Below are 8,804 nucleotides of genomic sequence, written 5' to 3'. Positions count from 1 at the left end.
TAATTCTATTTTGCTTTAATTAAGAGATACTAACATATTATCCAATGAAGAAAAAAAAGAAGATAGATGAAGAATGAAGAATTAAGCATAATATCTACGCAAGTGCATAGCATTTATAGGTTCTTTAAGAGGCGTACCATCTACATCCGCTATTTTGTAAGCACCTGATCCATAATCCTCAATAACGATATATGGTCCAAGCCAATTAGGACTAAATTTTCCCTTTTCTGCAGGCAAGGCATTCACATTGCGCTGATTCTCATAAAGGACTAAGTCACCTACTGAGAAGGAACGTTGAATAACCTTGTCATTATAGCTTCATTGTAGAGTTTTGTGATACGCTTGAATATGCTCAAGAGCGTTTATGCGCTATTCATCAAGCATCTCAAGCTGTTGAAGTCGTTGTTCCCTATAAGAGTCATCATCTACTATACCTTTGAGAGAAACCCTAAGTGATGGAATCTCTAATTCTAAGGGCATAATAGCATCAGCACCATAAACAAGATTATAAGGAGTAGTTCCCGTAGCAATTCGTACACTCGTTCGGTAGGCCCAAAGAGCATAGATCAGCTGGTTACTCCAATCCTTACCATGCTTATTCACGGTTTTACGAAGAATTTGTTCAATTATCTTATTGGATGATTCGGCTTGGCCATTTGATTGAGGATAATATGGTGTAGAAAATCGATGTTTGATATGATACTTCTCGAGGAACTTCTTCACATCCTTGTTTTTAAACGATGTCCCATTATCTGAGATAATAGTGGAAGGTATCCCAAATCGAGAAATGATGTTTTCTAGAAGAAATTGACAAATCACTTCAGCAGTAGTAGAGCGAAGAGGAATAGCTTCTACCCACTTCGTAAAGTAATCTGTTGTAGTTATAATGAAGGTGTGTCCTTGAGATGAAGGAGGAGAAATTTTTCCAATAAGATCCAAACCCCATGCGGAGAAAGGCCAAGAAGCTACTTGAGAACGAAGTTCTTGGGCAGGAGCATGAATCAGATTATTGTGTTGTTGACATTGATGACATTTTTTAACAAATGAAAAGATATCCTTCTGCATAGTTTGCCAGTAGTATCCCATACAAAGCAATCTATGAACCAAGGATTTGCCCCCAAAATGCCCCCCACAGGCACCTGAATGTGCCTCTTCAAGAGCAACAGGGATTTCTGACTTGTTAAGATAACGAAGGAGAAGACCATCATAACCCCTTCGATAAAGGACATTAGAAAGGATGATATATCTAGTAGACAGCTTGTGGATTCTAGCCCTAGTGTTCCTATTAGCGGAATCAGGAAAGGTACCATCGGTCAAATATCTTATGATATGCGAGAACCATTCATCTGAGTCTACAAAGTCACAACATGTTATCAAGCTAGAATCATCTTCAATAGCTGGAGAAATAAGATTGTGAATAATGAAATTAAGATCGACCATAGGGTCCTCTAAAGATACTAGAGAAGCCACACATGCCATTGCATCCGCATGTCGATTATCTTTTCGAGGAACGGGTTCCATGGTATAAGAATCAAAATTTTGTAATAAAGAGATAGCAAGATCTTTATATTGTGATAATTTGTCTTGTTTTGCTTGATATATTCCTGTTACTTGTCTTATAATCAATTGTGAATCTCCATAGATATGTATGTATTTTATATTCAGAGCTAAGGCTGCTTTTATTCCCGCTATAAGAGCCTCATACTCAGCAATGTTATTGGTACACAGGAAATTTAGACGATATGATAAAGGAATGGACTTCTTTGTAGGAGAAATCAGAACAACACCTGCCCCCGATCCCGTATGACACTTAGAGCCATCAAAGTATAACTCCCAAGTTTCATCTTTCTCTATAGAAAGAATGAAGTCATCAGGAAAGGACTCAGGGTTAGGGAAGGAGAAAGGTGAAGGGGCCTCAACTAAGTGATCGGTCAACGCTTGTCCTTTAATTGCTCTTTGTGAAACAAATTTAAGGTCAAATTCAGTTAACATCATAACCCACTTAGCTAGACGTCCTGATAAATCAGTTTTAGAGAAAAGATGCTTCAAAGGATCAAACTTAACCATGACGTGGACTTCTGAATTTAAAAGATAATGTCTCAATTTCTGAGTCGCAAACACCATGGCCAAGCATTGTCTTTCTATCGCAGAATATCGGGTCTCATAATCGAGTAAGGTATGACTTATGTAATAAACCGGACATTCCTTACCATCTTTATCATGTTGTGCCAGCAATGCTGCGAGAGCATGAGAGGAAGTAGCTGTATACAGAAGGAAGGGTTTAGAAGGTTCAGCAGGTTGAAGAATAGGAGGACTAGCCAAATACACTTTTAAATCTTCAAATGCTTGCTGGTAATCCTCATTCCATTGAAAAGTGATATCCTTTTTAAGAAGTTGAGTAAAAGGAAAGGTACGATCCGCAAGTTGAGACACAAACCTACGAATAGCTTGAATCTTTCCTTGTAAGCTTTTAAGTTGTGACACATTTCTAGGAGGTGGCATGTTAACAATAGCATCTATTTTCTTAGTATCCACCTCAATCCCACGATGCGAAACTATGAACCCTAATAGTTTTCCACTATCCACACCAAAAACACATTTTCGGGGATTCAAGCGCATGTGATATTTATGAATTCTTTCAAAGATTTGATGGAGGACTTTAACATGATCCATGCAAAGAAAGGATTTGGCCAAAATATCATCAACATAATCCTCTAAAATCTTATGCATATAATCATGAAAGATAAGGGTCATCGCTCATTGATAAGTTGCACCGGCATTTTTAAGTCCAAAAGGCATCATTATCCAACAAAACGTACCCCAAGGAGTAGTGAAAGCAGTTTTGAATTGATCTTGAGGGTTTATGAAAATTTGATTGTAGCCTGAAAAACCATCCATGAAGGATAACAAGGCATGTCTTGTCGTAGAATCAACTATCATGTCAATGTTTGGAAGAGGGAAATCATCTTTCAAGGAAGCTTTATTCAAATCTCGAAAGTCAGTACACATTCTTATTTTGTTATCTGGTTTAGCCACAGCAACAATATTTGAAATCCATGGGGAATAGTCAATAGGGTGGATAAATCCAGCCTCCAATAGTTTTTCAATCTCAGCTTTAACAAGCAGAGCCACCTTAGGATTCATTTTTCGAATCTTTTGTTTCACGGGCTTAGCGTCAGGAACTAAGACAATATTATGAGTAACGATCTTAGGATCTATACCAGGCATGTTAGAATATGCCCAAGCAAAGATCTCAGGGAATTCATGCAATAGTTCTTCATATTGTTTATGTTCCTTTTCATCCAAACATTTCCCAATTTTAATGACTTTCTCTTTATTGCAAGGATCCATCTTAACATCAGTGGTGTCACTTATGAGAAGATTACTTTGTTGAGGAGTATCCTTTAACTGAGGGAATTCTTTCACAATCTTATCATTATCAATCTCTTCTCCAAAATATGCTTCGGTGTTCAAACAATAAGGGAGTCCCCTATTGTGATGATAACGAGGAAGAGTGTCATAGGCTCCCAAGAACTCAGCTAAAGCGTCGTCAGTAGGGAAGATATCCAAAGCACAATCACCCAAAGAATCCTCATCAATATACTCAGGGTGTTGTATTGATAGAGATGTAGAAATAGCATTAACACTAATGCATGGTCTTTTAGAAGCTTTAGTACGTCTGCAGGGATTAAAGCCAAGTCCAAAGGCATAATTGTGAAAATTAGTCTCTAGAGGAACTCTTATCCCTTGTTCATTAGCACCACAACCTTTTCCATGATACCCATGCTTAGCGAAAATGCGAAAACCACGACCATAACGATCAGCCATTTCAGGAAGAGAAGGTGGTTTTTCATAAAACAAAGAATCAAACTCTTCATAATTATAGATGTGAGGAGAAGAATTTTGAGAAGTAGCAACAAAATTATTACTCATAGATTCAGGTAAAGTTGATTGATTTTTAGTTTCTTCTTTCTTTTCAACTTTATGATTTTCAGCTTCTTCCTTCTTTTCAATTTTAATTTCTCTAGAAGGAACCTTATATTCACCTACAAAGGTAGGGTTAAAATCAAGAGATCCCCAATCATCTTCTGCGAGAACCTTCTCAGGATCAAAATCCTTTTCATGTGTATTTTCAAGTCAAGAAGGATCTTCTTCAGGAGTTCCAAGCTCATCCAAAGGATTTTGATCATCAGAGAGTGAGGACTCAGTGATAGGTTTCTTGTTTAAAGAGTCATCACTAGACGAGGATGGCTTAGAAGACTCTCCTTTGGAATTAGATGTTTGTAGACAAGCTTGAAAATTAGTATCACCCATCAAAGTGCATGTCTTATTGTTATAAACGAATTTAACTTGTCTATGCAATGTAGAGGGGACAGCTTGCATGCTGTGAATCCAAGGCCTCCCTAATAACAAGTTATATGTTAAATTTCCCGGCATAACATGGATAGGAGTAGGCAAAGTAACAGGTCCCACTGTGAGAGGTAAGGTGATGATACCTAATGAAGTCTTAGCCACATTGTCAAAGCCACGAATGGGATGGGAGTCAGGCTCCATAAGAGATGTATCCACATTCATCTTATGCAATAAATTAATGCTACACACATTAAGGCCAGAGCCATTATCTACTAGTGTTCTTCTTATAGCAGTGTCTTTCATGACAACCACAATCATCAAGGGATCATATTGTTGTTGAATTTCACTAGTAGGCAACTCATCTTGGGTAAACACAATTTGAGCTTTAGGATTCATCACAGAGTTAACAAAAGATGCTATATTACTAGATGTATTCGGTGGAGGAACATTCAAATCTTTCAAGGCATCTTGTAACATTCCATGATAAGCGGAAGAAGTTTGAATCAAATCCCAAAGGGATATCTTAGCAAGGGTAGCTTTGAGTTGTTCTATGAGATCATATTCCTTACCCATAACTTGCGAAATATGGGGAGCTTGAGGAAGAATTGGTTGAGGATTAGGAAGAGAGACTGGAATAACAGGAGGAGGATTAGGTTGCCTATTATTTCTGGTATGATAGGTATGGGCAACCGCATGATAACTCTCTCTAGTTATTTGCTTAGCATAATTGTAAGGACTTATAGGTTTTCTTCCTTGCACGGTGATGATTGGTTTATTCGGAGTACAAAAGGAATCATGATCATACCTTCCTTGGACAGTAAGGAGAGGAGTTTTAGGAATTTGAAAGGTGGGAGAAGGATAAGCACCTTGGACTTCAAAGAGAGGCTTGTTATATTCATTCAAATTTATCATGTTAACCAATTTAGAGGTCTTGTTTTTGTTTAAAGGTTTCGACAAAGCCACAAAGTCATCAAGAGCATCATCCAACAAAGCATGATCATATCGGTTAAAAGGTTTGTCTTTTGATTCAAAAGGAGACATCTCCTCATAGAGGGGATTATTGAAAACAACCATGTTACTAGATTCAGGGGAAGAGTGGATAGGAATGTATCCTTGAGAGGAACCATTCAACTTATCTTTCTCATCACACCTAAATGGCATAGTAACAAGGTTTATGAGTTTTTGGTAAAATGAAGGTTTGGCATCCTTAGGGTTTAAAAACTCATCTAAAGCTTCAGCTAATTCATCATGGCTATACTCATAATAATCATCAAAAGCATGAACATTTTGTAAATAAAAATCTGACATTTTGAAAAGATTGCATAAAATTTAAACACACAATGCAAAGAAGCACACTCTTTTTTTTTTTCTTTTTCTCTTTTAATGAAAATGAAATGAAAACACACTAAATCTAGATCTAGATCTACCAAATGTAATGCAAGAGGAAGTAATGATAGATTCACGTCGGGTTCACCAAAATGTGTGGGGGAAAAAGCGAGACTAGGTCAACAAACCCTAATCCTACTCTTTGACACACATTACGGAATACGAAAGAGCCTAGAGATATCGCACAATTGGCTACTTATTTTGGTGAAAGAGAGAGCCACGGGATATCTATTAGGATTCCTATTCCCTTGTTGAAATTGTAAGATCAAGTAATGCAAGTTCAAACCCTAATGTCAAAATGCAAGTATGAACTAATAACAAGATTGCAGAATTGAGATTAAACAATGAACAACTGTAAATACAAGGATGAAATGAGAATGCAGATATGTACCCGGAGCCAAATCGGACTGAAAATGTTCGGGACGAGGGCGCGGGAACCACTGTCCTGAAAACTGCACCGGAAACCACTGTTCTGCACTCTGAAACACTATCTGTAAACTGTCTGTCCGGAGGACCAGGGCGCCCAGTGCCTCTGTCCTAGGGACCAGGGCGCCCAGCACCCCTGTCCTGGTAGGACCAGGGCACCCAGCGCCCCTGTCCCGGTCTTCTGCTCTGCAATTTCACACAGAGTGCTGCCACAACTTTCTCTCTCCGGATCTGTATCCCGCGGCGTCGTCCGAATCTCGAAACCTGCAATAATATCTGGAAAAGGGGGAGGGGCGGCTATATAGGGTTTTGCCTTAGTCAAACCCCCGCTTCGGTGATTTCCACCTCCACGAATAGCCAAGTTGTTTTGTAAAATGTATTGTGTGTGCAGACCTAGTGTGTGTGCAGGGTCCAAAATGCAAGAAAGCAAACTAGAGCAACCTAGAAAGTAAACCCTAATTGCTTGTAAATGATAATGTAAATGTTTTAAATCAAGATGCAATGTGATCTAAAGCATGAATAAATGATGTATCAAAGCTTATGCAAAGACATGAAAACAATACGAAATCATACCCAACCCTCAAGGGAGGAGTACAAGCCAATCTTCAGTCGGTAATCTCCTATTGTTCTTCAATGTCTTCCAAGCCCTAAGTGGATGGATGAATTTGATAAATGCTTGATAGAATGATGTTGAATTTTGTTGAAGTCCTCAAAGATCTGCTCTTTCGCTGCATATGAAGTTCCCGGAAACAAAAATCCGATCCTTTCCAATGAAGAAAGAGAGCTCTTATGTATGAAACCCTAGGTCGTAAATTCGTATTTTGGCCGACCTAGAAATTGAATATCCCACCAATTTCTTGGGGTTAAGCTTTATTTTATGATTGGATCGCGTTCCTAAAATTTCGGGAAAAATGTCCGGGACCATGTGCACCGGGCACCACGGTCCTGGCAACTTTTCACCAAATTTTCAGGGCCGTCGGATATGATGATTTTAGAGAGAATCCCGAAGTTACAGGTGATTTCGAGATGTTTTGACCCCGAAACCAAGCCCCTAAGTTTGGAATAGGACTTAATTAGGGTTTTTGATTAAGTGATGTATTGGAGGAATAAAATGCGAAGGGCGCGCTTTAGTGAAAGGGCCCAACTTTATGATGTAGAGAACGATGAAATAGGAACCTTAGACCTAATTAATTTGATTAATTAAGTGCTTAAGGAGAAATGCAATGCAGAATGTAAAATGCACTAAGGTGGGTGCTAAACTAGGTGTGAAATTGTACCACCCTAGTGAGTGCATACAATTTACGACGCTACAGCTCCTCAGACACAGTTTCTTCTGAGTCCAGAGAGTTGCTTCTTGTCTTCCTCTTTCTCTAGAACACTTTAGCCAGTGCAGCTTCCCATTTCTTCTTAGCTAGTGACCGCTTGGTCACTTTTGGAGTTGTAGTAGTAACCGATGTTGATGCTGCCAGCATTGCCTTTGCCTTCTTCACTGCCCATCCTTTCTCTTTCACTGCAAGTGGTTCCTTAGTTGGTGCTATCCTCTCTGGGTAGGTGCTGGTTATCTTCACCTTAGGATCAAGCGGTGATGCAATAAGAGTAGAGGCATACCTTTCCAGCATGTCGTACATCACCTCATAGCCCATTGGCTCCACTTCTTCCATTCTATGCTCAACAGCCTCCATTATACATTTGTCTACTTAGATGGTGAAGTAGATATCGTCTTCATATTTCTTTATGATGTCTCCTGATATCCTCACTCTTTGGCTCATCTTCCTTCTGAACTCATCAAAATACTTGTTCATAATATCAAGGTAACCGGTTCCAAGTGCTTTAATGCTTTCCTTGATTTGCTTGGTTACCGATTGGTCACCAGACCACTGAACGTCTCCTACTCCTGGGAAGTATCCTTGAAAGTAAAAGAACAACCCAACCAATAGTTTTCCAAACTTGAACCTCAGTGCATTATCTTATTTGATTGATTTCAGGTTCAATAGGAGTTGCCTCTACATACTGGTGCACAGATCGAATGATGCATCCTCCTTTATCATCCGGTAAGTGGCATTTACCATTGCAATAGATATAGAGTTGATTCTATAGGCTGAGAATGTCTGGTAGCCTATCACCATGCAGGCATACTTAACCAGATCATCCTTGATTGAATTTACAGTCATGCCCCGTGAGTCACTCACTGAACCAGTGAGCTTGGACATCTCGGTTTTGCTAACTGTCCTTAGGGCTGGTACTTCCCCTATATTGCAAAAACTGGTGACCGCATGAATTGCCTACGACGTGATATCATGCATCCTCTCCAAGTATATTTTGTCACCATGGACCCTACTCAGAATAATCCTTATGTGATCTTCTGTAAAATCCTCCAAGAAGTAAACAACATTGTGGAGTTTCTTCTTCTCCAGAATACTATACTCCGGTTTGATCATCTTATCTTGTACACAAAATAGACCTAGTTGGGTATGGATAGCTAGAGACCCTAGGTCTTCGAGTTTACAATCAATATAATCTGAGATTCCCTCTTCTACTATCACTCCAGCCAAAACTTGTGATAGGGCATTATACTTTGACTTCCGTTGAATAAAACTTTCAGACTCAATAGATGCACTAGAACTGATATGAGATGTGGA

Source organism: Cryptomeria japonica, chromosome 9, assembly GCF_030272615.1.
Source record: "Cryptomeria japonica chromosome 9, Sugi_1.0, whole genome shotgun sequence".
Taxonomy (NCBI): domain Eukaryota; kingdom Viridiplantae; phylum Streptophyta; class Pinopsida; order Cupressales; family Cupressaceae; genus Cryptomeria; species Cryptomeria japonica.
The sequence above is the reverse complement of the archived record's forward strand: the minus strand, read 5'-3'. Positions refer to the sequence as shown.